The 27,380-nt window shown below is 35.3% G+C and overlaps 1 protein-coding gene across 6 annotated transcripts in view; it reads right to left on the reverse strand.

Annotated features, from left to right (window-relative positions):
* Window positions 1–27,380, reverse strand: part of FOXP2 (forkhead box P2) — a 398,888-nt gene that overhangs the window by 66,841 nt on the left and 304,667 nt on the right. Inside the window, exon 1 of one of the 6 annotated variants that reach the window (XM_054272536.1) lies at window positions 13,481–13,539. The exons of the other annotated variants lie outside the window; for them this stretch is intronic. The gene's annotated coding sequence lies outside the window, so the exon portion shown is untranslated. Of the gene's footprint in view, window positions 1–13,480; window positions 13,540–27,380 lie in introns of those variants that run through there. 6 annotated transcript variants of the gene reach the window in all.

Consider the following 27,380-nt stretch of genomic DNA (forward strand, 5'->3'; position numbering starts at 1 on the left):
GAGAAATATTCCAGTTTAAATATTTGACTTGAGTTGCTCATCTTTTTTTTAATGATCAACTTTTTATATGGGTATAAAACAGTGTTTAAAATGTAGTTTTGTTCCCTCTTTCTGAATAGACTCCCACTATTATTTTTTACCAACTAGTTTCATTGAAAGGTTTCCAGCATTACAGGTAATGTAAAGTCCATTAGGTCAGGCTCTTCATAGCATGACATGCAGTAAATTACAAGTGCTTCAAGCAGCTCGGTGAATTACAGTTCATCACTTTGAAAGGTTCCCACTACAAGACTACAGATATCAGATCTGGCAGTTAGGATCCAATTAACACTTTGGTCAGAATAATCAGATTGCGTGTGTAAGACTTGTATAATTCGTTTATTGCTTCCATGCATCTTCTGTCTGTACGTAAATTTGTTGCTGTTATTTCAAAGCTTGGAATCAGTATTTCACTTGCCTTTAGGTTATATTTCAAGTCCTTTTGCAGTGCAGTGATGAACTCTCCCTGTTCCACCAATTTAGATCACTTGTTCCATAGATATTACTGCTTGAGAAATGGTTTGTTTCTGGTAGTTTTGTTTTGTATTCTTACCATGTGATTATATGTCTAGAAAAAAAATTGCTAGCAATTTTTACTAAGCCCATTTTATTTTGTGTAACAGAGACAGTTTTCTCCAACATGATCACTGTGAATCTCACAGAACACCCAGATAACTGTAAATGACATATGCATTGACATTTACATGTGTACTGTCATGCAAAACCATTTCTTGCTACACTGAATATAATACTATAACTGAATGAAAAAAAAAATCTGATTTTGTGATATCATTTTCCAAGCCATGGTCAGTGTACATAAAGGTTCTTCAGGATAAACCTTATCAGTACAGAGTAATGGATTTCAAATTCTATGTTGTTACCTAGTGTTTTACAGCAAATTGCACTTTCAAGTCTTAGAGGCAGTGAGAATCCTTGGGAAGAAGTGAACTTGCCCAAGGTATCCCACTTTTTCCACAGAGAAGCAGTAATGAACAGACACACAAATGCTGAAAGTTTGAAACACAGAAACCTACAAACAGGACAAGGAAAAGATCAAAGGTAATGACACCTCTGTATATTGCTGCTGAAGATAGTCTGCCTTTTCCCCTCTGACTACCCAGTCACATGAAAATGTATGAAAGGTAACAGCTTATTCATCTATACAGCAATGTATAATTCAGCTCTTCATTGACACATGCATTTCAAATACTAGAGTAACAAGAATTAAAACAGAAACTTAAATTTATTTTTCAGTTTAAAGGTATTTCAAAATGTAACACTTTATGGACTTGAAATATGAGTAATGGGATTTGAAGTTCTGGGGCAACAATACTTATCTACCTCAGATCAATGAGACCCACGAATTACTGATATCTGAAACGATTTAATGGCTAATAATACTTCACATTCCGGTCCAGTTTCTAATGAGCTATAGTACATGTAAAAAATTACCATCACAAGACCTACAGAAAGCCCAAGGACTATATGGCTCACCACTCAAATCAGTTTTCCAGAAGTATTGTACTATTTGGATATCAGAAACCCCCAATCCATCTGCACTGTTTCCCACTCACAAGACAATGGCAGCAAGTGTGCAGCCAGTAGCCAGGCAAACCATAGCTCATAACTTTAACAGTATAAATTAGGAGGAGTGTCTATATACTATTTATACAGTTAAGAGAGGAAGAGAGAAGCTCTTTCAGATGGCAATTCAGACTGAATAAATTGAGCTCTGTTCTGAATTTTGAATTGTTCTGTGCGAGAGCTTTCTCTCCACGAATTACAAGGAAACCTCCCCATGTAGGCATATTACATTTGGTGATGAGAAGACTTCCTTTCCTTTAGACAGCAGAAAAAACCAAGTAGTGCATGAGTGAACCCACACAACTGAAGAAGAAAAGAACTACCCAGGTGTAGACACTTGGAGATATTAAAATTATTCCTGAAGTGGAATATCTTGTATGTTTTCAAACCAGGACTATGTGACCTACAGATGGTCCTTAGTATATACATCAAATAGTATAAATTAAAATGTATTGTCAATGTTACAATTTGAAAAAATCAATATACTTTCCTAATGATGGGGTTTTTCCTAGTTGTGTTTCAATTCGTAGTGGACACAAGACAACTTTAGAAAATTTCAGCTAACTAATGACATGGTGACTTAGCTTTCTACTAGTTTAAAGGAACTCCAATAGCACATTGTATTTTAAAGTAATTCAATTTGAGACTTTTGTTTTCCAACAAAATGCATCCAAACAAATTGAAATATTCCTTCCCCACATGGCAAATAAAACTCCATCCCATGAAACTCAGTTACCACCTCCTTAAAATTTTCTGCATTTGCATCTTATTTGTGCTGTAAAATGTGCACAGGCTGAAGGTTCTCATCTGTATTTCCAGATCTTCACAAAGTGCATAATTGTTCTGGTCCCCTCTAAGAGTTTCTGCTTTAAGAGGAAGTAGAGATCAGCCCAGAGAAACATCTTTCCCAGCTCACCAGAACAATACTTGTGCCATTTCCCAGCTTAAAGCTCAAGAGTGTGAAACCTATAAATACAAAATGGTGGAAACTTCACTTTCCTCCCAAAAATGTCTTCAAATAGTAAACACAAACTCAGATACAATCAGAAAATCATTCAGCTCAACTACATCTTGAATACTTGAAATATTGAATTGAAATGTGGTCCTCTCTTTTCACCAACTAGCCAGGGAACTAAAATGAAACATTATACCTTGTGAAAAAACAGGAGAATGAATCAGGGCCTATTTTGGAATTATGGAGATTGCTATTATTAGAACATGCATGACCAGGATCTGTGCAGTATGATTTTCAAAGCTACAGAATCCCCAAGCCACATTCTGACTAAAGGACATATGTATAATTGCCAGATCTTCACATCTATCTATCTTGATGCTTTCCTGTGCACTGAGGCACTCCTATGCCTTAGTTTTCTGCATCTTTCCCTCGAGCTTAAAGTTATGGAAAAGGCAGTGCAATTATCCCTTGCACAATGCTTAGAAAGCCTGGCTCCCCATCAAAAGGAGGGGCCAGGGCTTTTCCAGCTGCTTCTTCATGTAGAATCAGTCTATGCTGCTCTATGTCTAAATGTGCACATAAGCATGTTCTGTGCCTAATCTTGGAATCAATTAGATGTTGAGAAAATATTTCTTCAAAATGAACATTTGAAAACATATTTTTCCTAGTCTAAAGATTTACTCCTTTCCCTCCCCATTCCCCTCCCTCCTCCTTGCCCCCCATTTCTTAAACAACAACAGCTGTGTAGATATTACCATCAGCAAAATAAAGATAACTTTATATGGGTGCAAATGACAGAAAAGAAATTCTACCTGCAGCTGACATAAACACACTCTAGGCATAAACTGTGGCCAGCACATGGATAACAGAGCTATTCTCTCATGTAACCCTTGCACATAAGATGTAAAAACCCCATTTTAGGACTGTTTCAGATAGAAAGGTAAGGCTACCCCGATCACAGTGATTTGGGTATCACTGGCACCTTGCCCAGGACACACACAACATACCCAAGATTTCCATTCCAAATCCTGTCCCTTCCCCTTTGAGTCATTGCAGCCATAGCAAAGGCACGTGCTGCAGGTGCAGAAGATTGAAAACACAGTATCCAAACATATCAGTAGCATATCTTATGTATATTATTTAGATAGAGATAAAAGAAACATTTTTGATCTCAGCCAAACTAGCCTTCAATAGGACAGTTCTCCATTTACCCTGTCAAGGCTGACAAGTACTCTGTAGCTTTATGTACATTTATCAGGAGAGCATGGGGATTAACTGGTGTTAGCTGTTCCAACCTCTGGGTAAAATGGATGGATCTCAGTCAAATTTAAGCAATAAAAACTATCATTTGGCCCAAAGAGCAGCTGACATGTGGACAATTCTCAGGCTTTCAAGAAGTGTTGAGATTAATCCAATGCACCTATTTCCCTGTCTGGTAGTTGAATAAAATCCCTTATCTGTCCACTTTAGGCTCTTTTGATCAGTTTGTGATAAAAGGGGGCCATACCAGCAATCATGAAGTGCAGGCCTGTAGCCCATCTATCTGCTGCTTGGAGCAGCTGAAACAAGCTGCTTTCAAGCTCTTCACGACAAGAAAATTAATTTTGTGTACAAGAAGACAATGAATGGGTAAAGCTGGCTGTAAAGAGAATAAGGAGATGATGCAGTGATCAACTCATTTCTAACCATTAGTGCTCCCCACTGAACAGCCACAGATTAAAACAGCACAAGAAAACAGAAACAGTGACCAACACAGTCAAGAGATGCCAGAACTAGGGCAAGAAATCACTCATCAGGCCAGGGAACAGCTGTGTACTTTTTCACATTTATGTGAACCTTTCTATATCTGACCTTTCTATAGCAATTTGAAAAGACACTTTCATTAATTAAAACTTTTAAAACAATGCAGTGCAGTTTTGAGTCACTTCTCAGTACTTACTGTTTATGTGCCTTTTGGATGTGTAATGCAAAGGTGTGTTTCAACATTCTAGCAAAGTAGAAACCACTGCAGCATTTCATGGTCTTGTGATGCATTATATGAATAAGAGGCTTTCAACTTTTTGCGTTCTATAGAAAGTGCAGCAGTATCCACACGTGAGTAGAAATATTTTATCTTGTTTTGCTATCTATCTTGCTGTTTGGTCATTCAAACACACCTATTTGTACATCAAATGCAGTGTTTCAGGACTGTGGTCAGATCTGCCCTGGTGTGCAGTATCAGCATGACAGGCAAAAAGACAAATTTATCATGGCAAAAGCTCCCCCTCTTTGTCTCTTATTAGATACCTGAGCCTGACAGGGAACTCATTAGAATATTAACATTACTAATTTCGTATTATCTTATGTACCAGGGTTTGTACAATAATATTTTAACCATCTTACTGATATGTCTGCTTGCCCTGAGCATTTTCTAGAGGCAACAGAAGACAATGTGCAAATCCACTGACTAGTCCATCCTTGTAAAACCAGCATTGTCCTCACCTCTCTCTGTTTTCTACTACAGACACAGGTTAGACTGACTTTACTTCTCACAAGACTATCTAAAATTAAATGTCCTAGGTTAGGCAAGATGAATTTGGAATTTTTGAAAGTTCATTTGAAAAGCCACAGGGCTCAGGGGTGAAAAAACTGAAGATAGACTGGGGTAAATATAGTTTAGCAGTATCTGCCAAGGAGAGACCTGAAAGCCGTCCATGGTTTCAATAGTTGGTATTGTTTGAATGTTTCTGCCATCCTGGTGCCTCCCACCAGGCATTTAGCCAGTCCCAGTCCCACTCTCACAACACAGCTCAAAGCAGCAGTTTCCTCAATACACTGCTCCTTTCCCCAGGAACACTTCCATCAGCAGTCTTGGAAGACTGCCAACACACAGCATATATTTAAGTACCTTCCATTTACTGAAATGTCACCTCCTTCATTAGACACAGGTGAGTGTCTCTGTCCTTTCACTGACTTTCTATGCTACCTGCCAATGTTTTGGGGTTTCTTTCAAGACTATGGAAATACTTTATTTATTTTTTCAATTTGTTTGTAGTCTACAGGTTTAGTACCAAAATATGAAGTGCTACCTAGGGAATGAAGCAAATTTAAAGATTTCTTCAGAAATTACAGTGTTCTCTACCTGCAGTGATAAGACATCTATCTACCTTTAAACTGAAAGATGTGAGTTTTTGAAATAGGAAGAAACTCTTAAATGTGAGGTGGTGAGGCACAGGAACAGGTTGTACAGAGAGGTTGTGCATGCCCCAGCCTTGGAAGTGTTAAGGGTAAGATTGGATGGGGCTTTGAGCACCCTGGTCTAGTGCAAGGTGTCCCTGCCCATGGCAGGGGTTTGGAACCAGACACTAAAGTCCTGTCAAACTCAAACCATTCTATGCTTTGCCACTGTTTAGGCATGCACTGACATGGACAATACAGCTGAAATCCTCCAAACTTGTTACCTTGAGAGTGCATCACCCATGAAGAGGCAACACATTTTCCAAAGCACAGATATTACGGATAATAAAGCAGTGTTTGTTTGCTTTGATAATTACAGGTAAACAATCTGTCTCTAAGGGGAGCCACATCCAGCACTGGTAAACTCATGATAACCCATGATATTCATGAGTTAACCTAATGGAATGCACAGCTGGCTACAGTCACAATGAAATGACTGAAAGAGCAATAAGGATGGATATTTAGTGATATACCTGTTTAGAAACAAGTTCCAAGAACAGGTTTACAGATTTTTTCTAGCATAAAAAAATGGAACTAGAAAGAAACAATTTCTGTAAAAGGTTCACTAAAATAGAACTAGGAAACATTTAAAAAAAAAGTTTAGAACTTCTAATGCAAAAAAGCATTAAAAATACTTTTTTTTATCACTTTAATAGCAACATCTGATTTGTCAAAATAACAGTAAAAACTCTATAAATATCTGTTAAGGGATTATTCCAATAGCATGAAAAACTCTAGTGACGAAATGACACAGAATATAGAACTGTCATCGTGCATTTACATATAAAAGGCTGTTTAAAACTGACAGGCACATAAACAGAAAATACATGCTATAAAATTAGTCATTTTTAAGTACAGATCTTTAAATAAAACTGGCAGAGCACCTCCATTAGAGCTAACTCATTCTCAAGAGGAATCATAAAAAAGGTAGAATGTATTTTTAACATATTTTCTTCAGTCTTGTATACTGATAATAGTTTGATTATTTCACTGTATGAACATATCTTCATCAACCTACCTTAAAATATTTTTAATATTTCTTAAATAATGCATTTTTATTAAGGATGACATTATATGTTTACATAAGTTTTATTTATGTTTTCAAAAGATGATCAGAACTGTGATTTACTAGATCTTGGATGCTGCTTGTCAGAAAAAAAACCATATATAGCACATCCAGGACTACTAAACAAAATGCATATTTTTAAAGTTCTTATGATGCAATATTTATAGGGAACTGAAGAGCCTTAATAGGCCTACAAGGGACGATGTTTTGAATGCTCAACTCCTCATAGTCAAAAATAGCAGCAGCACATTTCAAACCAAGCACTGTATGAAACAACACCCTAAGTTTGAATTAATATAAACCACATTAAATGATTGTTGCCAGAAAAAAAAGGAGTTCTGACAAGCAAATAAGAAAAAAGAAAATATTTTGACACTTATTTCACTGAAAATGCTGACTTTGAAAATACACAGAAGTGGAGTTTATTGCTCTTCATTTAAAGGCTGCAATGGCCAGGGCCATGTCCCACCTCCCCTTTCACCAGGGAATGCAGAGAACCTGGGCAGGGCCTGAAAGCCCAGCTGGGAGCTGCCCTGCAGGATCTCAGTGAGCAGGACTGATGGCTGAGCAGGAGGCTCCAGAAACTCCCTCTGCTCTCAGCCACTCTGCTCTGGATCAGCACCGACACCCTGCGCACGCCCTGGGCTGGCCGGGGCCAGCGCTCCCCCAGCTGCAGCTGCAGCCCCACAGCTGCTCCTCCTCCTGCCATCAGCCTGGCAGGGCAGGAATTCCACTCCCTTACTCCCTCCAACTCAGAGAGCAAGCAGAGCCCCAAAATGGAGAAGTGGGTTGGTTTTAAAATCACTAAGTTGTTAAGTCTTTATTTTTTTTAATTTTTTCAAAACTTTATTTCATGAAAGTGCCTAAGATTTAATAAAGCAGTACTTTCCAAAGCTCTCTGAACGCAGCTTCCCTGAGAATTACAGATTTAGAAAAATTTGTTTTTGTCTCTCTAGACACGAAATCAATTAATCAGAAAGCTTTGAGCCTAAGAAAATTCAGTATTATTTGTATCATTGTACAAATTTGAAATAAATATAGAACCTTTTGCAACATTTGAGACATCGACTTCTATGTCAAATATTCAAAAATATTTTCTGTACAAAATTCTATTTACCTCTCACTTTTATTTAGTTTCAGAAACAACTCAGAGACTACCTTAATGGCATTCAGATATTTATTATAAGAAAAATAGATGTAACTTTCTGCCACACTATTTGGATTACTCATAACAAAACTTCACAAACTGATGTTCATTAAACATACATATAGACATAACTGTTATAAGCACTGAATAGCAATCTAATTTGAATTTTAATTAAAAGAAATAAACCAAAACAAAAGTATTTATTGATAAAAAATTGTTATGTAAATTGCAGACCAAAAAGACACCTTGGCAAGTGAGCTACCACATCCTCCTTTTCAAATGCAGAATAAATGGGTTTATTTCTGGCACACATTTGTCTAAAATATTTAAACAAAATTTAACCAAGAGGAATTCCACAACACCTCCTATTCCAGCACTTTCTTACTTTGCTCATTTCCCAAAATTATTGGACATTTAACAAAAAGCTCCTCTGCATCAATTAAAGCCAGTTATTATCTGTAGACATGTACATACAAGTATAAAAATATGTAATTTTTTTCCAAAGATATAATTAATGATGAAATAATGCCATTTACCAACAAAATATGTATTTTGAAATGAAATGGCTATAACGCTTTCCACTACTATTCTCTTACTGATTTCATGCCATATCAGTTAAAACTTTATCAGTAATCTTTTTTTTACACTGGACTATATCTTACAAACAGAAGAAAATGTACATTTGTACCTGAACACCTGACCCACCTCTGAAATCAAAGCTACAGCTTTGCCCCCAAGTTTGACAGCAACAACAGCTGCCCCTAGAATGGACCTCAGGAATGAGGGATGTTTCTGGAGCTGGGCTTACCAAAACCCAGACATATTCATTTAAATACTGCATGACCCTGAATATTTTCCTCTTGACAAAAGACATTGTTACAGTTCACATATATACACTGTTTACAGTACTCCTAATGAAAAGATCATGTCTCACCTTCTGCATGATACCAGAGCAGCCACAGCTCTTCAAGTCTGTAAGAAGAGACCCAGACTTGCCTTTAAATTAAAAGTGATAACTGAAAAACATTTTCCATCCAAAAATTCTAGGAGGTTCAAAAGTAGTGTTTCATAAAACACTACTAAAATATAACTAAGGTTTGCAGGTCCTATAGCAAAGTTTTGCTCATGCCCAAATTGGCAGAACAATCCAGTTCTGCACTGTAAAACGTGAGCATTAGACAATAGCATGGAAAGCAACTTATGCAATTCACAAGCTATTCTGAAGGGTTAAAAATATTGCTTACGAACAATTCAGCTTTTTTTTCCACCTAAAATAACATTTTTCCAATATGCTCCTGTAAGAATATTAGTGAAGGAAATTCCAAAGCAAAAGTTTTGCTTGAGATGAACCTGACTTTGACATTATACAACCTTGAAAAACTGGTATTAACAACATTGTTTTGAAAATGTAGGAATGTTTCAAGTTCTTCAAAATCATATTTTTTGACCTAAAATTACTATAACAAATTTCAGAGCATTTTAGTACTGAAAAGTCACAATAAAAATGTTATAAATGGAATACTTAATGAATCTCTAATGAAAAGTTCAATGTTGGATCAGTTTTATACTACTGATACTGATCCACTAAAATTGTAAAAGATTTCACAATTTTCACTACTCTTTTGCTTCTTTCAGTGGAATAGGTACTATTCCCAACCATGGCAAACCCAACTGATGACAAAAAAATATAATTTTATCAATCTGGTAAAAAATCTCAAGCTTATGTTCTCTGAAAAGTTTTCTAAATTATGGGCATTCAGACTCTGTTACAAGTCATAACAGCGTCTAGAAAAATATTTAAAGAGAAGAAAAGTAGAAATATGAATGGTTGCATCAATTAAAAGACCAGTTAAGGATTATTAAGTTGGATTTTTTTTTCTCTGCAAATTTTTTGAACTCTGTATAAATATCAAATGGTGGCAACAAACACAAAGAAATTAGAGCAGGATTTACACATGGAGGAAGAACACAGACAAGTAATAGAAAAGCGGACATGCTGCTGGCATCTTCTTGTTTATAGAGTTGCTGAAGAGGTTTAAGCTATTTACCTTTACTTTGGGAAGCACAAAGCTTTAGGTGCTGCTTTAAAAAAAGTATATATACACATCTATCTGTCTCTCTATCTGTTTGTAGTCAGCAGTGTTGACCGAGACATTACTAGGAGTTTCTCAACAGCAAACTCATTAAAGTGGCAAAAGCCACAATCTTGCTAAATTTTGCCCAATGTAAGATGTCCTAAACCAATTCCTTAAATGGATGAGTTTTGAAGAAAACCACAGTGTCAATTGTTGCATTATGTCAAACCAAATCTTCCAATTCAGGATGCAAAGACACTGAGAAATGAACATTTCTCAGTTATTTCTCAGTTCCCTGTTACTTTGTAGGCAACAGCACAATGAGTGGGCTCTGGAAATGAATCTGGTGGGAGCAGAGTGCACAGATCTTTGAGAAAAATCATCTGCACAAGCCTCAACTCACTCCAAACATCCAGACTTCAGTGCCCATGGAACATTAAAAGAAAGATTTCAGGCTGAATAAAATCTATATCTGCAGTAACATATACTGTGGTAATGTGGTAATGGATTTAGTTCTTCGGTGTCTAACATTTCTTTGCCTTTTATACATTGAGGATGTAAAGACAATGATGAAGAACCATTAGAATAATGTAACAAAATATTTATGACTGCAACACTGTGAGTACCTGTGTTACTTCAGTATCTCTACAAAATCCTCAGGTTTTTACTATGGAGCACAAATGCCTCTTGTGCTAGGATAGACTTGTGGAAGCATGACAGTGTAACATAGAAAAGAAACTGAAATTCCTAGAAGTTAGTATCACGTAGGAAGTACATAATGTTATATCTATTGGCCAAAAGGATTAGCAGGCTGGATTTGTGAGCATCTGGATTTTTGGTATCTTAAACTATTTCACAGCAAGCCTTTTCACAATGTATAACTTCCCAGCATGCTCCATCACAATTTCTATAACATAAGTTTCACAAAATTCTTTCTACTGTATTTTAAAGTCCTCACATAACTTACTAAAGTGTTAAATGATGAGCTATATCCAAGCGTCAATATAGAAGTTAAACATATTTATATATATATGCATATTTTACATACTATTTATATATACACCAAATGCTAAACATGCTACATAGTGTAGTTAAAAAGCCCTAAAGTGTGAAATGTATGTACACACGTTCTTTTAACTTTTATCTGTCTCCCCTGTTCAGAGACAACTGGAAGAGCTACATAAATAATAAAAATAGGAAATAAACCACACTCTTAAGTATCTATTATGAAGGGAATACTGTTTTAACAAGATCTATGGAATCACATTATCATTCTATTAATTCAATAATCTTGATGTTGTTACAAGATGGAGACAGTTATCAAAGCAGGGGATCATTCTTGTACGTAAGGATCACATCACTTAATGGGACAGAGGTGTCACATAAACCACAGTGTCACAAAGATAACAAGTACACGGCTGAGCCTGCAGTGGCAATGAATTTATGTTGGAATATATGGCTCCAACAAAATAACTGGTATTTGATAAGCATGTAGATAAGGCTGAGTTTTAAACTGCTGTCATTAGATTTTGTGAAGTTCCTCAGAAACTGAGCTTTTATTTTAGATGCAAACACTTTCAAAATCTATACACACTTCCCATTGACAAAGCGCTTTCATTAACTCAGCTTTGCAATGACAAATGTAAGAACACCTTCTCTTCTTTTGAAATTAAATTAATATTTATGGTAATTATTATAAAACAACTTTACCTTTGAGGACATTGGTCCTCAGGGTTTGCACAGGTTTCTAATAAACTGTTTTCTCTGAGAAACTTTAGGAATTATTCTTCATGATTTGGTATATTCCTCCTTAGAACTGGTAGCCAAACCAGTATTTTTTATACCTTTTTTCCATTCATATAGTTTTACTCAAAAAGAATAGATTCTAGGCATGATATTTCTTTTACTACTTCATTTCTGTGTGCAGATGATGGCAGTGCCCACTCCCACCTACATGGCACTCGAAAGTTTGAGTCAATTCAAGATTTCAAAATAATAAACTGGTTTTGGTATGAGTACTTCTACTCTTACAGCTTCCAGGCTCTGCTACATATATCATTTGGTCTCACAATTATTACAGAGGTATTACAATAACCACATATTTGCTAGAAGATTGGAATTCTAATGACTTTTTAAGCTGACTACAGGTTTGCAGGTAAAACACCAAGACAGCCCAGTATCAATCTCTGAACGTCCTGTTTGTAAGATGGATGGATGGAGGCAGTTCCACTTCTGCTGGCTTTAGCCTTAACTGCTCCATAGGTGTGGCCCTTCATTTCATACAGTTTGTGAACAGAGACATCCTATGAAACCACGTGAAGAGAACAGGCTGCATTTGAACAATCATGTGCTCAGCCACCATAGCTAGCTAGGTCATTAAGAAGGTACTACTGTAGCTACAGAGCTACAATGCAACTATTTATATGTAAATAAGCCTTGGAATTTTAGGTATCATGTTACATATATGTAACAAATTGAAAATGAATAGAAATTAATTAGGTATATGAATAAACACAAAATGGAGGGGTGATTCAACAGACCAAGGATGCTACTTTATCCAGAAATGGTGAATTCAGACAAAGACCAACTCAGGACTAAATAATAAAGAATATCTAAGTCCAGCTATCTTTTGTAAGTTCCTACCAAATGCCAGCTTCTTCAGGCTATCAGCATACAAGACAGGACTTTCTAAATGAATAACTCTATTTCTATTTTTTTTCTGTTTTTCTCCTTATTACAACAGCATGATGACTATTAAAATAAAAAATGACTGATGTATGTTGTATTCTTCAGAAACCAATAGTGGGAAGATGTCCTTAATTCCTTAATTTATATTTCTGGAAGTTGTTACAGAGGCAGTATGTATAATGTGTAGCCTTTCCCAGCTCCAGCTCCAGATTTATGCAATAGTTAGTGAATGCAGAGCAAAGTTTGGAAATGGATTACCACAATCTGACGTGAAGCAGAACTGAAATGATAAAGCTGATTGAAGAAGGCAAACCTTTTCTTAAAAAAATATTCTGTGAATTATCCTAGATTTCATCCTTTGCATTAACTAAAACAAGATTATATGGCCAAAATCTTTTTGTACCGCTTCACTTTTTGCAGATTAATCCTGGCTGATAATGAAAACTACCATCGAGCTAGCTCCAGGTAAAATAAAGTTTGCATGGCCATCATACTGGCATTTCAAAAGCACAGGATGAGTCTCATACTGTGACATTTAAAAGGCAAGAAATCCCACTTAGATGCTTTACTTGTACTTTGTGTCAATCATGCCACTTGGCACAGAGCAGAAGTGTTGTCAGGAATACTGTCTACATCCTGAGTGAAAAACAAAACTCCAAAAGTGCATGTGAGGGAGAGAAACTATAGAAATGAGGAAAAAATTCACTTACATTTATCCAAGATGGCTGTCGCTATTACTGTTGAAACTCTGCTATGGGCTGAGGTCACAAGACCCTGTAAGCTAAAATAGAGAAGCTTCAGCTGAGGGTAACTGAAGCTGCAGCACATTAAAATACATTTTAAGGTTATTGGTAATGACTGGAGTTTTAATTTCTTGATCTGTTTTTCCCAAGGCACAAAAAGTGTCTTCTACTTTTTTTGTCATTTTTCAAGCCAAGAGGGAAGAGATTTTCAGTATCATCCTCTACCTCAGTGTAAGTCTGTCCGTAGGTTATATACCATACATGATATGAAAAGTATGATGGTTTCATTGGTGTGAGTTTGGAGTCACCACATTATTCACAAATGGAGAAACCATACACAATTTATGCAGATTCTCCCAAACAAAACTAGAATGGAACCTTTATACAAAAACACATCACTATATATATAGGAAATGCAAATTATATATAAAAAAGCTAGCTTTAAAATCTTCAAAAAGGTATTACAATGCACCACAGAGCTTTTTTCCCTTCTATAAAGGTAATTTTTAAAACTATGTACCTTTGAGGAATTTTGATAACTTTTATATCTTAGAAATACCAAAATAACCTTAAAATATTTTTGTATGCATATAAATACTTTAGTCTGAAAATCTATTGCATCTTAACTTCACAGGACTTAAATCATGTGTGTGATCTATTAGGTAGCTAGAACCTACTCTTAACCCATTATATAAAATTAATATGTATTTTTTTTAATTTTAATAAAAACCATATTCTGGCTTCAGTAAGGGGCAAGACACAATTTGTGACTAATTTTGGATCAGACATTCTCTCTCCTGGCCTTCAAATCACAATGATTTGAAAAAATTGATATGTAAAATTCAAAAATAAAAAAAAAGAGAGAATAATATTACTGGTAGTGTTAACAGCAGAGACTTGTAATAATAGAGGGAAAGAGACTAGTAAAGTTCAGCTGAGAAAGGTGCATGATTAACAACCCTGCAGTTTATTGTCTGTACTAAGATTGCACAATAGCTGACTATATAAATATACACTTGTGGATATTCACATATAAAAAGATGTGCAATGTTGAAAAAATAATTTCTAGAGTATGCCTCAGAGGCTTTTCTATAACTGAAATCAACAAAAGGAATTCCAAGAACACAAGGAATGCAATGAATCTGAACTACAGAAATCTTGAAACAGTCAAATAATAACAGAAGCATATCTATTGTACATATTTGATTTATGTTAAAGAATGACCAATTGCCAAGAAATACAGCAAAGTGTGGAATCTCTGTGATTTCTGAGCAAACCTAAAGGAATGAAATTCCCATCACAAAACACAGATGTTTATTTCATTTCTTGTGCAACCATGATGTGACTTATAATAGATGAGACTGTATAACAGATGAGAACTAAGGAACTATCAAGGTACTACAATATTTTCATGCATTCAAAGAAACAGTGTACAAGGTTGAAGCTAGGGAATCCACTAAAACAGTTAAACATTAGAAACATTGCTAAAAAATTCACTCCAGAAGTCACCATACTCCTAATGAACAAAGCAGTCAAACTTGTAATCTCAAAGACAAGCAAAGAATGCAACATGATTCTAAGAGAAACAACCATCAGGAAATAATAGGCAGAATTTTCCAACAAAACAATGACTGCTGCATTTTATTTTTTTAATAGAAAAAGCCAGCAAATTTTGTTTGAATTCCTCGCAAAGAGTGGGATAAGTGATGGCTAAGGCATTTGGGTTAGAACACTAACTCCTTTGCCTTTATCAAGCCCATTTCAGTACTTAGATGACTAGTCTGAAGTTCCATGTAGCCCATGTAGAATGTATTTCCTACCCTTGGTGCTATGGGACAAAAGGCACATCACCTGAACACAATATCTCAACTAGAACTAGTTGTGTGCTTCCAACTAATGATAAACACTAGGAAGAAAACAAACAAACAACAAAAAACAAAAAAAGCAAAAGCAAACTGAACAGAATTTATAATTCTCCTCCTGAGCAGGGAGGTGGCAGTAACAGAATTTAGACAATTCTGAGTTTGTTTGACTATGTAGAATGTGGTCTAAAATGCCCAGTTTGAATAGGTAAAACTCAATTCACATTAAGTCCTGCTCATTTCATAGGCAGTCATTTATTTAGAAGAAATTAAAGAAAAAAAATAGTAGTGGTAATGGGGGATATTGCTCTACCAAATGCAAAAAGTCTGCACTACAATCTAAATCTGAAATAGTCATCTGAAGTAATCAAAAGAGAAAAATAGGCATTTCTGTGGCACAATTCATTAAATCCTAATTAGATGTCTAAATCAGATTGCATAATTTGTCTCTTAAAGCTGTGTTGACTATGTGTTGACAACACTGTGTTGACTAAAAGTGCCTTGACTATGAATGGTGACAAAAAGGCCCTTGAGCCTGGACTATTAAGGTGAAAGGCAGAGACAAGGTGTAACCTTCTATTGTCTGGTGCAATAAAGCCCTCTTCCAAGAGACCAATTATCTAACATTGACTTCTCCTTAGTATGCACCTGAAGTAGTCATTTGTATTTATGTTAAATAGATGTAAAACCAGACTACTCTGTATTGACTTCACACATTCAGACAGCATCACAGAAGTGCAATGCCCTAAAACTATTTCCAGGCAAACAGCAAAAGTAAAACTGCCAGACACTTCAGTTTTTCTTCAGATATGGGAGGATAACTAATGAAGAACACTGCTGAAATCCTCAATCATTTTGTTCTGTCACCAGATGTATGGGCATACCTATAATACTCTATAGCCTATGTAAACAAACCCATCAACCAAGCAACCCTCAAATTCCCTTCTCTCACTTCAGTTTTGAAGAAAAAAATCTCTGGTGAAATAAAACTATTGAAAGTATTATGATCTACACATGTGTGCACACACAGAGAGAAATCAGCCAGAGATCTTAGGTGTGAACATTCATATTAAAAAAACTATCTAAAAAATCAGCACGATGTTTCAGGAAGGCAGAAAGCAGGTTGACTGTAATGGCAATAGCTATTAAAGCAAAACTTTGGTTTGAATGAAGTTCCATGAATTTAAAAAGTATGTAAAATCAGGTGTAGGTAAAATTTAAAATAGCAAGTAGTAAAGTACATGTTTTTATTATGAAATAGCCTATTATAAAATTTCCCAATATTATGTACCCTTCAGCTTTATGGAGCTCATTAGATTAGATATGACAGTAGCCTAGGCCTCTTTACAGATACATATGACAAACTTAGGCAGCCAGCAAAAGAACAATCATGATTTTGATAATCAATTTCAGAACTGAATTGAATTTCCAGAAATTATCTGAATGAAAATTAGCTCCCAGACAGATGGGGCTTGGTACATTTGGTTTAAATTAATCAGGTGGATAAAAACAAAATAACTGAAAAAAAATAAACCATATTATTTTGTAAATATTTACAGATTAATTCAAATTTATCAACTAGGAAAATTAATCAGAAAGTAGACTGACAGCACCTCACACAACTCAGTGATCACCATAAATCCAGACAATGTATCAGATTTCATCAGAATAGAGGTCATGTTTTAAATGAAGGTACAATTTGTAATGCATTATTCATCCATCGGAAAATATTACAAGGTGGGATACCTTTTTTATAGTTTATTACCATAGCATATTACAAAATGCATTTGTAAAATAAATGTTTAACTGATGAGTCTATGACAAGTCGTTAGAAAGCATATTATAAGATGCAAATATTGTTAAAATACGTGTGCATGTATAATGCATGAGTTACAGTCATCAGGCATGGTAAAAATTGTCATAAAATTTAACAAATGATAGTAAGATATTTATATATGGCATCTAAACATAAAGTGAGCACAGAGAGTAAATGGTACTAAAATTAATTCTTGAATGAAGATTCTTTTTTTCTCTTCTCTTTTTACTCAGAACAAATCAAGTTAGGTGATTTTTTCCTGTTTGGATGCTAGTAAGCAATGTCTGAAATAAATTCTTCTTGCTAAGTTTCCAAGGCAGACAGAAACTTATGCCTTCAGAAGATTTGCAGGATAAAATTGCAAACAGATCTCTATTAGCTCAGCCCTGATTAACCTGAACATCTTCAATTTTTTTCCTATGGAGAATTAAAATGCACTGGACAAATCTGAATTATTACTTTTACAGACAAAATTTTGGAGGAGGCAAATTGTTGCAACTCTATATAGTAATTCTTTGTCTACTCATCAGAAAAAACTTCAACAGAGCAGGGAGGAAAACCTTACCTTTCAAATACTGAGCATTTCATTAGTGATACTTAAGATTTATATAAGCCTTCTATATGCTATTATAGTTTTTTATAATTCAATACTGCACAGCAAAACACCTATCAGAGAAAAGGTTTTCATGTGTTTTGGTATATCTGTAGAATATAAACAAAGTTCTTCACCAGGATATTTTCCAGCTGATTACAGAAACCAAATTTGTCTTCTTGAAAGAGAAGTTTGGGTATGTTCCATCTCCAAGAGTCAAACTACATGGCAAACAAACAAGTTCCTGAAAATAATGTCCTTACTCCCAACATCATCAGGTAATGGTCTAGGAAAATAGGAGAATGGATTGAATAAGAGGCGGGGGGAGAGAGAGAGACAGAGAGAGAAGACAACTGGAGGGAGATACCAGTCACATCCTGCAAGCTTTTGTGCAGGGATTTACTGGTACATGAAATCACTCATAATTACGATACAGAACTTTAAAAGATTTCACTGTAACTAAATAATGTTATAAATCTCATTTAAATCTGCCAGGTTTCAGTTGCTGAAGAAGTTGATCTGAAGCTTCTGAAACACAGTCAAAGAGCATTAGCTGGATCTGAGAAGTCTGATTCTGGGATACAAATGTTGACATTGTTCTCTCTTAATATTCTTCAAAGTTTAACAACATTGAATGCCTGGAAATAAGACGTAAATACATTCAAGATAGAAACAAAGCACTAATTTTGACAGAACAAGCAAGGAAAAACCCCAAACTCTGCATGTTTTAAAACATAAACTTATTAATCCATAGATTAAACATCTCTTTCAAGCTTTGGAATACAAAGGGTTCTTGAGCCTACCATTGCTGGGAGAATGTATAAGGAAAATATCTCAAGTTTTTTTATTGTGTCTTATCATCTTACTCTGTCCACCTTTTATAACACACCTGGAGTGGGCACTCAGAACACAGGCTATTAGGACCTGGCTCAGTATCACCTCTGCTCATACTCCTCTGGATGTAAACAATGTACTTAGAGGCCTGCATTTTGAGCTAATACAAAGATATGCAAAGACAGACCACATTTCAGCCAGAGGACATGGCGCATGCATTACCAGCTGCAGCTCTACCAAGTTTACTCAAGACCTATCTTACGAGGAAGCGCAAGTGATGACACACATCTGTGCAACATGTCTAAGAAACACTTTTCCCTTCTCATCTGTGGAGCTGTGAAACACTTTCTGTTGAACATGATTTATTTTCCACACTGAAAGCTTTAGTGAAAGCAGTAAAGTAAGGCCCTGGCTGCAGGAGCACTCGCTGCAGTGCTTTAATCCCCATGAGAACACAACACATCCAACCATGGGGTGCTCCTGCTATCTGCATGTCATGGCTGGAGTGAAGAGTGCATTAAGTGCCTCTGAATTTCTCCACCCATGATGGTATTCACAGAACTTGTGGCTAATCTTTTTTTTCTTAAAAGCCATCACATGCAAAGCCCTCCACAAATTGTTTCTTCATCTTTTCTAAACATAAAGGAACTTGCAAAGCACAAAGCTTCGAAGTCTAACACTAAGCCATTCCTTCTTGTACACGTTTCTTGTTTCCTAAAGATGTGACCACTTGGTAAAACGATTGAGCAACCAGTTCTTGGAAAAGAGTGACTGTCTCAACATTAAATTGAAGGTCAAGAGGACACTGCTCAGAAGTGTAGAAAATGCTGTGTAGGACACTTCCTCATCCTTCCAGAAACAGAGTCACTCCTGGCTTTCTTTTTACTCTGCTCCTACTATTTAAATATACTTGTAAAAGTAGACAACTTTCAAATCAATCCAACAGACGGAAATAACCCAAATATAAGACACAACAAAAATGGAACACGTAAAAAAATTATGAAATGTTCTCAAGTGACATTGGAAAAAGTTCATGAAAATATGAATATCATAAATAAAATCAGCAATAAATAGTTTCTTTTTCATACATTGTTTTTTTTTCTTCCAAAAGTTATATGAAAAATAAGTAAAAAGTCAACATACACTGCTACTGACTTGTTTAATAAAGAAAATGGTCTTTCCAGCAATTACAAATGCAAGAAATTATTAATTAGAAAGATACAGAAATTTTCCAATATATTTCTGTAGCTGACATTGCATCCTCCTTTGTTAAGCAGATATGGCAGAATGATTCAACCAAAACAGGGAGCCAGCAGTCTGCTGATTCATAGAGAAATTTAGTCAATTGGACAAACTGAAGAATATTTTCAGTCTAAAGGACTATATATATAAACTGGAATTCCTACTCAACCTAACAGGCTTTAAAAATATCTGATCAGACAGTGACATTATGTCTTATTTCACAATCTAAAATATTATGTTTCTATTTTTGCTTTCCTATTTTATCTTCATCTTCTTTGCAATTAATTATGCAGTCAAAACAAGAGGCTTTTTTCCTGAAGTACTTGGCAGTTTATGATAGGCACACACATCAAGACCCACCACTCTAAATGTGAACTGTCTGTGGTTTCATAGTTCAATGCTACAGTACATAAGGTGACAAAAGTCCAACTGAGGATGTGCATCATCCACCACAAAGAAACTGCAGTGTGTTCAGTTTGTTGTCTGGTATTGTTCAGATTCACAGAATGGTACTAGCACTCTTTGATTGTGTACTTGGAAAAGAAATTTCACACAGTAAGTAAAATAGGGATTTTCTTGAATTGTAAGTACAACGTGAAATGGAAACCAAGAATTCTATTATTTGGAGAATAATCAATATTTTGTAGTGAATTTCCAGGCATCCTCTCTTCATGTGTTGGCACACATTTGTATTCATATCTTCTGCTAAATTCTTCATTCTGTTGGTAGTTTATGAGTTTCTCACACACTTATTTCTCACCAAACACAACTGTATGATTAGTTACAACCTCTAGCCCAAAGATCTACACAAGTGCCAAAGTATGTCTTTAAAGTATGTCTGTGAGGACAAGGGCTGAATGTTTAGCTGATTAAAGAGATTAGCATACCTAAATACATTTTCTTTAGAGAAGAAAATGCCTCATTTAAAAAGTATGAAATTCTAAAAGGAAAGAAATCCCAAGGAAAGAAGATGGTTGGAGAAGTACCAGTAAGACTTAAATTTTTAGGACAAAGACTACACTGAAACAGATAGGTTATTCATTGCAAACAGAAGGCAATATTGTGTCCTTTCTAAAAACAGGACAGTGTCAAGGGATTTTAGGATTGGAGATTTATTCTTTATAATTCTTGTCCCTCCTGATTGGACCATAATGGGGTTGCTATGGATTGCATCTAACAGATCCTGGCATTCATCTTTTAGGGTCCTGGCCTATCCTATCTGCTATTAATCTGATGAGATTTACACATTCTTTAATCAAGAACAGATGATGTTCTGTGGAGTAGAAATCTAGTTTATGCACAAGCACAGACTACTCTAGTCACAGTAAGACAGGATACAGAAGAAAAAAAGAAAAAAACACAGACTAGATGCAGTACTTGGAATGCCTGAGATATGACTACTTTGGCAAGTAGGACAAACAAGGATTTTCTCAGACATCTCATCCAAGCTTGGAAAGACTGGAGTGAAAGGGGTCATATACAAAGTCTCATGCTTTCCTGTGTTACACAGCTCAGGTGAATTCATAATTCAGGTAAAATCTTTCTAATTTAGACAACTAAATGAGGGGATCACATTTATGGCAGGAATTGTGCAAAGATATCAACGCACTTGCTCCAGGGAGAACAGACTTAGGATATAAAAAATAAGAGCTTTCCATGCATTTATTTATATAGAGACTGCAACTAACACAGTGCTCCAGGAATCTGAACAATGAACAGGCTGTGGTATAATTTGCTCCCAATAAAGTCTAGAGTCATAAAACTGTACAACAGGAAAGGACTGAGAGACTGAGATTAAAGCAGAAATAGGCAGTATAGAAGTAAGTTAAATATGAAAAGCCTCTACAGACAATTCACAAGAATGTGCATACATATACATATATTAAAAAGATAATTCACTTATCTGTACAAAGACAGCTCTAGTGTAGTTTGGGTGACTGATTTGGGTAAATAACCTGATATCATGGTCTTGAGGAACCAAAGCTCCATCAGTTTTTTCAAATGACAAGCTTTTACTATCCGCTCAAGATTAAGGGAGTAAAGAAATTTCACAAACATTAAATCCAATCTTTTTCTTTTTTCCTAAACTAATAAATTATTATTGTCATTATTAATATTAGAATTTCTGCTAATATTTTTTAGAAACAACCTAAATGGCACTTGTAATTAGAATATATTTTATGTAGAAAATAAATTACCCTGGTTTGGAAATAATACCTCAATAACAAAAACTATTACATAGAGCAGACTCTTATGCAGACACATATATGAACAGATATGAAGCCTCACTTCTCTACAGTTTTCTAAATACAGTTTTGCTTGGAGTTTCATAAAGACACAATGCAGGTCTCAAATAGCTGGACTGCATAACAGAAATAGAGAGAGGGAGAAAAAAACCTTCTTCTTCAGGCTCCTGAATGCTACTTTTAGAATTAGAATGAAACATCCCAAATTCCACATACCATTATCAGATCACAGATCAAAACAAAGTTGGTATTATAATGTTTTTATCTGCACACTTCTCAATTTTCATAAATCTTCGATTCCTTTTATTGCAGACTAAGAAAAGATGTCCTTGTTATAAGATAGAGTGTGTTTCCTCTACCACACTGTGATTATGCTTAGAAAAATTGGTGAAAACAGTTACATCATCAGTATAAGCAGTTAAATTACTCCATCAGTACGTATCATATTAACCAATACTATCTTTCTTCTACCACTATGGCATTTGTGTACTTACTATTCCACCTTCCTTTGAAATGCCTAAAAGTCATCTCTAATCTTCAGAAGGCTAAATAAGTTTTCTGGTTATCTTTAAATTTTGAAACATGTGATATCCTTCATCCCACTTTCCAGCTCATTAAGAAATATATTATACAATGGTATTTAATGTACAGGTCAGGAGGAGACAGAAACGTTAACCTTTTGCCATGCTGAAAATTGACAATATACTCCAATATACTCCAATATAAGCATAGTCTATCTTCTGTCTCATTTCTAACTTATCATGGAAATTTAACTTTCACCTAGAACTATTAAGTTTTCTTAATAATCACTCATGGAGGACTGTGTGGACTGTGTCAAAGGCTTTTTGAATATCCTTTGAATCATCTCTTTTGGTCTCACCTTTAAAAAAAAAGCACTGTTTTTGAGACATTTACAATTATTTCTTGTAGACTGAAAATACTGGTGGTCCTATTAGATGTGATAGAGATGTGTGTGCTCTGCGATTTCAGTAAACTGAGGCCAAAGAAGAAGAGCATGGTTTCCCCTGTGAAAGGGCAGACTAGGAAAACCAGCTGAATCAGTAACGCAGAAAAATGAATTATAAGGCCATATTTTTCCTGTTGGAACGAAGAACTTCAATGCCTCTGGTAAATCACACAGGTGATGGAAGACTTGGAAGCAGTGGCAGCAGCAGTAACATGGGAATTGCTGCAAGGGCACAAAGGCTCCCATGATGCTGACCAGGAGCGTGCTGTCTGCACTGCACAGACACTGAGGGAGAGGATAGTCCTGAGCAAGACAAGAGGTGACAGTGACAGACTGACAGGAAATACCTGTCATGACAGCAGGCAATATATGCATCTAAGCTCTCTATACATAGACTGGAGAAGTCTGAATGACTGACTTGGAGGAGGATAATGAGGGACTTCACAGTCATTACAGGCAGCACAGCAGAAAGTACAATAGGGCTTATCTGAAAATCAAAAAGTAGAAAATTAATGGCCCTTTTTTTCCTACTTTATTAAGAATAATGGGTATCATGAAGTCAGACAGTAAAGGACTATAAAACTGAAAACAAACTGCCTGTATTCAATGCTTTGAAGGGGAACTGGGGAAAGATGCAGAGAGAGATGTTAGAAAAATCTTTGCAGAACACTGGGAGCAATGAGACAAGATGACATTTGTCATGTGCTGAAAAGAGGCTGGTTGTGGTATATCTGAAATGTGGAGAACCTGCATAGAGTTTTAGCTCTGTGCACAGCTTAAGAATGGTACCTTAGTATGGATAAGAGGGATAGGAAAAAAACCCAAATTCCAGATGTTTATGTTTCAAGCTTAAGACAACCAACGTGGTGATAAGAGTTCACAGTGATGAAGAAAAAATGTGAAAATTGAAAGATTATTCCAGTTGGTCCTGAAGTTAATGTCTAAGCATACACAGGCTGGTATGAGGAAGATGGGATCAGGTGCATCTACATGGACTTTGGGTTTTTTGATTGGTTGTGTTAGTTGTGTGTAGTTTTGGTTTTTAAGGGGTGGTTTTTTTGGCTTTGGTTGGTTGGTTGGTTTGGGGTGGTATTTTTTATTTCTTTGGATTTTTTGGGGGTTTTTGTTGTTGGTTTTTTTGGGTTTTTTTTTTTTTTTGTGGGGTTTTTTTGGTTTTGTTTTTTTTTTTCTTAGTGTTTTTATACAGTGAATAGTATCTGGAGTCCAAATCACAAAGATGATGACTAGAACTCTAATTTATATCAGCTATAATAACACCTCTCTGATGAAAATGGCAAAGAAACATTTAGAAGGATAAAAATTAAACTAGGAAAGTGTAGGATGGAACCAGGAGAAGGGAAAATCCCTACAATTAGTGAGAATAGTACACCCACTGAGCTCACACACTGGCTAAGGGATGAAGAAATTAATGAACGAGCAAAAGAAGTCAATGAAAGAAAGGAGCAGCTTCAACTATGAAATTTGAAACAATTTTTCTGCTTTTATCATGAAATAAATTTTATTTTTTCATAATTCTTTTTTGTGGCAATTCCTTCATCACAGTAGAAATAATTTAGTCTTCTTAAATATAAAAGAAGTCCAGCAGAATGATACAGTTGACAAAATCTGCTACTATTAATTAGTGGCACTGCCACATCAGCTAAAAAACTGAGTGATAAAAAGTGAGAGAACCTGCCATATCCAAGACTCTGTCCTTGGACACTTGCTGTGAAAAGCCACCTTCATCCTGCAGTGGGTGAACAGGTTATGCATAAAAGAAGACAGACTTTGTTTCTTGTTGACTGCTCAGTATGAAGTGTTAGTTTCTCAGCAGACAACAGAAGTAAGTTGCCAGTGATCCTTGGAGCTAAAAGTTTCCATTTCAAAGTACAGAACAGAGCTGTTCTACCAGCCCCATCTGAGAGAAATACTATTTAAATGTCTCCAAAACAGTTACTGATGTATGTATGGTGTTTGGATTATGGAGCTGGCAAGGTACTTGGTGCAACCTAACAACTCTCACTTTTGTGTAAACACTTATTTAAATACTTCTCAAACAGATTTTTAGTGTTCTGCTTAGTGATCAAGAAATACATGAACTGTTAAGAACAGGAACTGAATTACAGCTCTTTTTTTGGACAGTCAAGGGCAATATGTATTTATTGCTTTGCCAATGGCATGTGAAAATGTTTAAAATCTATACAACTGCTCTAAGACATCACCCAGCTTTATTTGTTTGTTATTTCCTAGTGCTACATCAAAGCTATTCTAATGCAGCTGAAAAAAAATGTGGGATCAGTAATAACACAAATTCTGAGATATTTTTTAGATTTTTGGGGTTTTTTTGTGACTGCTATTTTGTACTCAGAAATACTAAGAATTGGATAACAATGGTGGAAATAGGTCCCAACAAAAACCAACCAACAGGTCAATCAAGCCCATGGTAAAGTTCACGACCATGTTAAGCATAAACAAGAGCTAATGAAAAGTGCATTGTGCAGAATGCAGAGCTAATTTCAGAGTAAATTGTAAATAAAATTCAAATGGCTCTAAAGCGTTCCAAGAATGAGCAAAAGCCTAGTGACAAAAACAAAGGATCTATATAAACCCATAAACACTTCTATGTTTTCTAGGTGTGGAAAGCAGTATCATTTAGGGGACTTATAATGGATCTTGCAGATGTTGAAAAATCTGTGATTCATAAAATAACTAAGGAAAAATCTAAATCCTGTGCAGATTAGTATGTAACTTTTTTTTTTTTTTCTGATCAATACTGGTTTTGTTTAATCTTACTACTTGTCTTACTACTTTATGTTTTGAATTATGTTATTATGTTTATAATGTCTTACTGCATTATGTTTTGAACCTGAATGCTAATATTCTTGATATTTTACTGTAACAATCACAGCTTATTTTGTAAGTAAAACATTTCAGGGTATTAGCTGGCATTCAAAGCCACCTCTTAGACAACAACTTATATTGTTTCCAGCCTATATTTTTCTAAAATCACTTTGCTGTCTTAACTTGTTGGGGAACCATTTCAAAACAATAAATGGAGAGAGTGGGCAATTTCCCGTCAAAGTTCACAGGAGGCATGTGGCTCAACACATTCTTCTCTGTGTACTCTTAGCTATCAGCCTGTTCAGCAATATGGTTTCAAGACAACATAACACTGAATATTACCTGAGTAAAGGCTACACATTATCACATTCTGTAAGTTTAAACTACATATACTGATTTATTCTATATTAAAACAAAGCAAAAGAACAGTGATTGAGTTTCATCCAGAAAAGCTATGGAAATTAAAAACACATGAAACATAAATGTATTCATTAAAACCTTCATTATACTGCAATGTCTTCATTTTTTTTAGAAATATTAATCTGATTATTATTTTAAATTTTAGAACAGCCAAGTCCCATTCACTCTTTTCATGATATATTGGACAGTATTTGCGTTTTATTAATCCACATGATGTGATTGACAACACTAAGGCATGTTTGTACCACACGAGGATGTAGAGAGGTTCAGATGCCTACAAGTGTAGATATGGTTTCCTGTTTTCAGCTGATATTGCAAGTTGAAGAAAAGTTACTTTATATGAGAAAAGGTTATCCTCAGATATCTCCCTTCAGGTATTCTTGATAGAATATAGAATTCTATATATTCTTCAGGTATTCTATAGAGATCTCCTATCAATAACATACCAAATGCTCCTTCTTAATCTGCTTCTATTAATACATTTGTTTGTTTCCACAACAATTAAAAAGAAGGGAAAAAAAACCAAACCAACACACCAGATATTCAGCCATAGATCATAATGAAAAGAAGAAAAAAATTTATTAAGTAACTAGTAAAACTAGCTATAATTTAGCAACATATATTTTTAGGTAAGGTTCTAATAATCAAAGTAATGTAGCTGTATACAAAAGACCAAAACATGAATAAATGTTCATGTTGGATACAAAAATAATCTTCAGATGCAATAAATGGATAAATTTCACTGCTTGCTTGATATAAATTACATTGCTGACAATAAAGTGCATTTGAGAGAAAAAAAAATCACTTTGCCATCAAGTGATGATTTTTATTTGCAGCAGGAGGGAGAATGCCTCTGGAAAAGCACTCCATTGAATTTTTTGTTGTTGCAGTCTATGCTTGAGCTGGCTGTTCAGGGAAACTGTTCTCAAATATTGTACTTACACAAAATGAAATGCTGACAAAAACTTTTGCACAGTGTGATATGCCTTACCTGAGATATATTGTGAGCTAACACAGAGGTGACATTTGAAATAATGGATTAGGTCG

This window comes from Melozone crissalis, unplaced genomic scaffold (genome assembly GCF_028551555.1).
Source record: "Melozone crissalis strain CALT ecotype California unplaced genomic scaffold, PUWL_Pcris_2 ptg000004l_1, whole genome shotgun sequence".
NCBI classification, from domain to species: domain Eukaryota; kingdom Metazoa; phylum Chordata; class Aves; order Passeriformes; family Passerellidae; genus Melozone; species Melozone crissalis.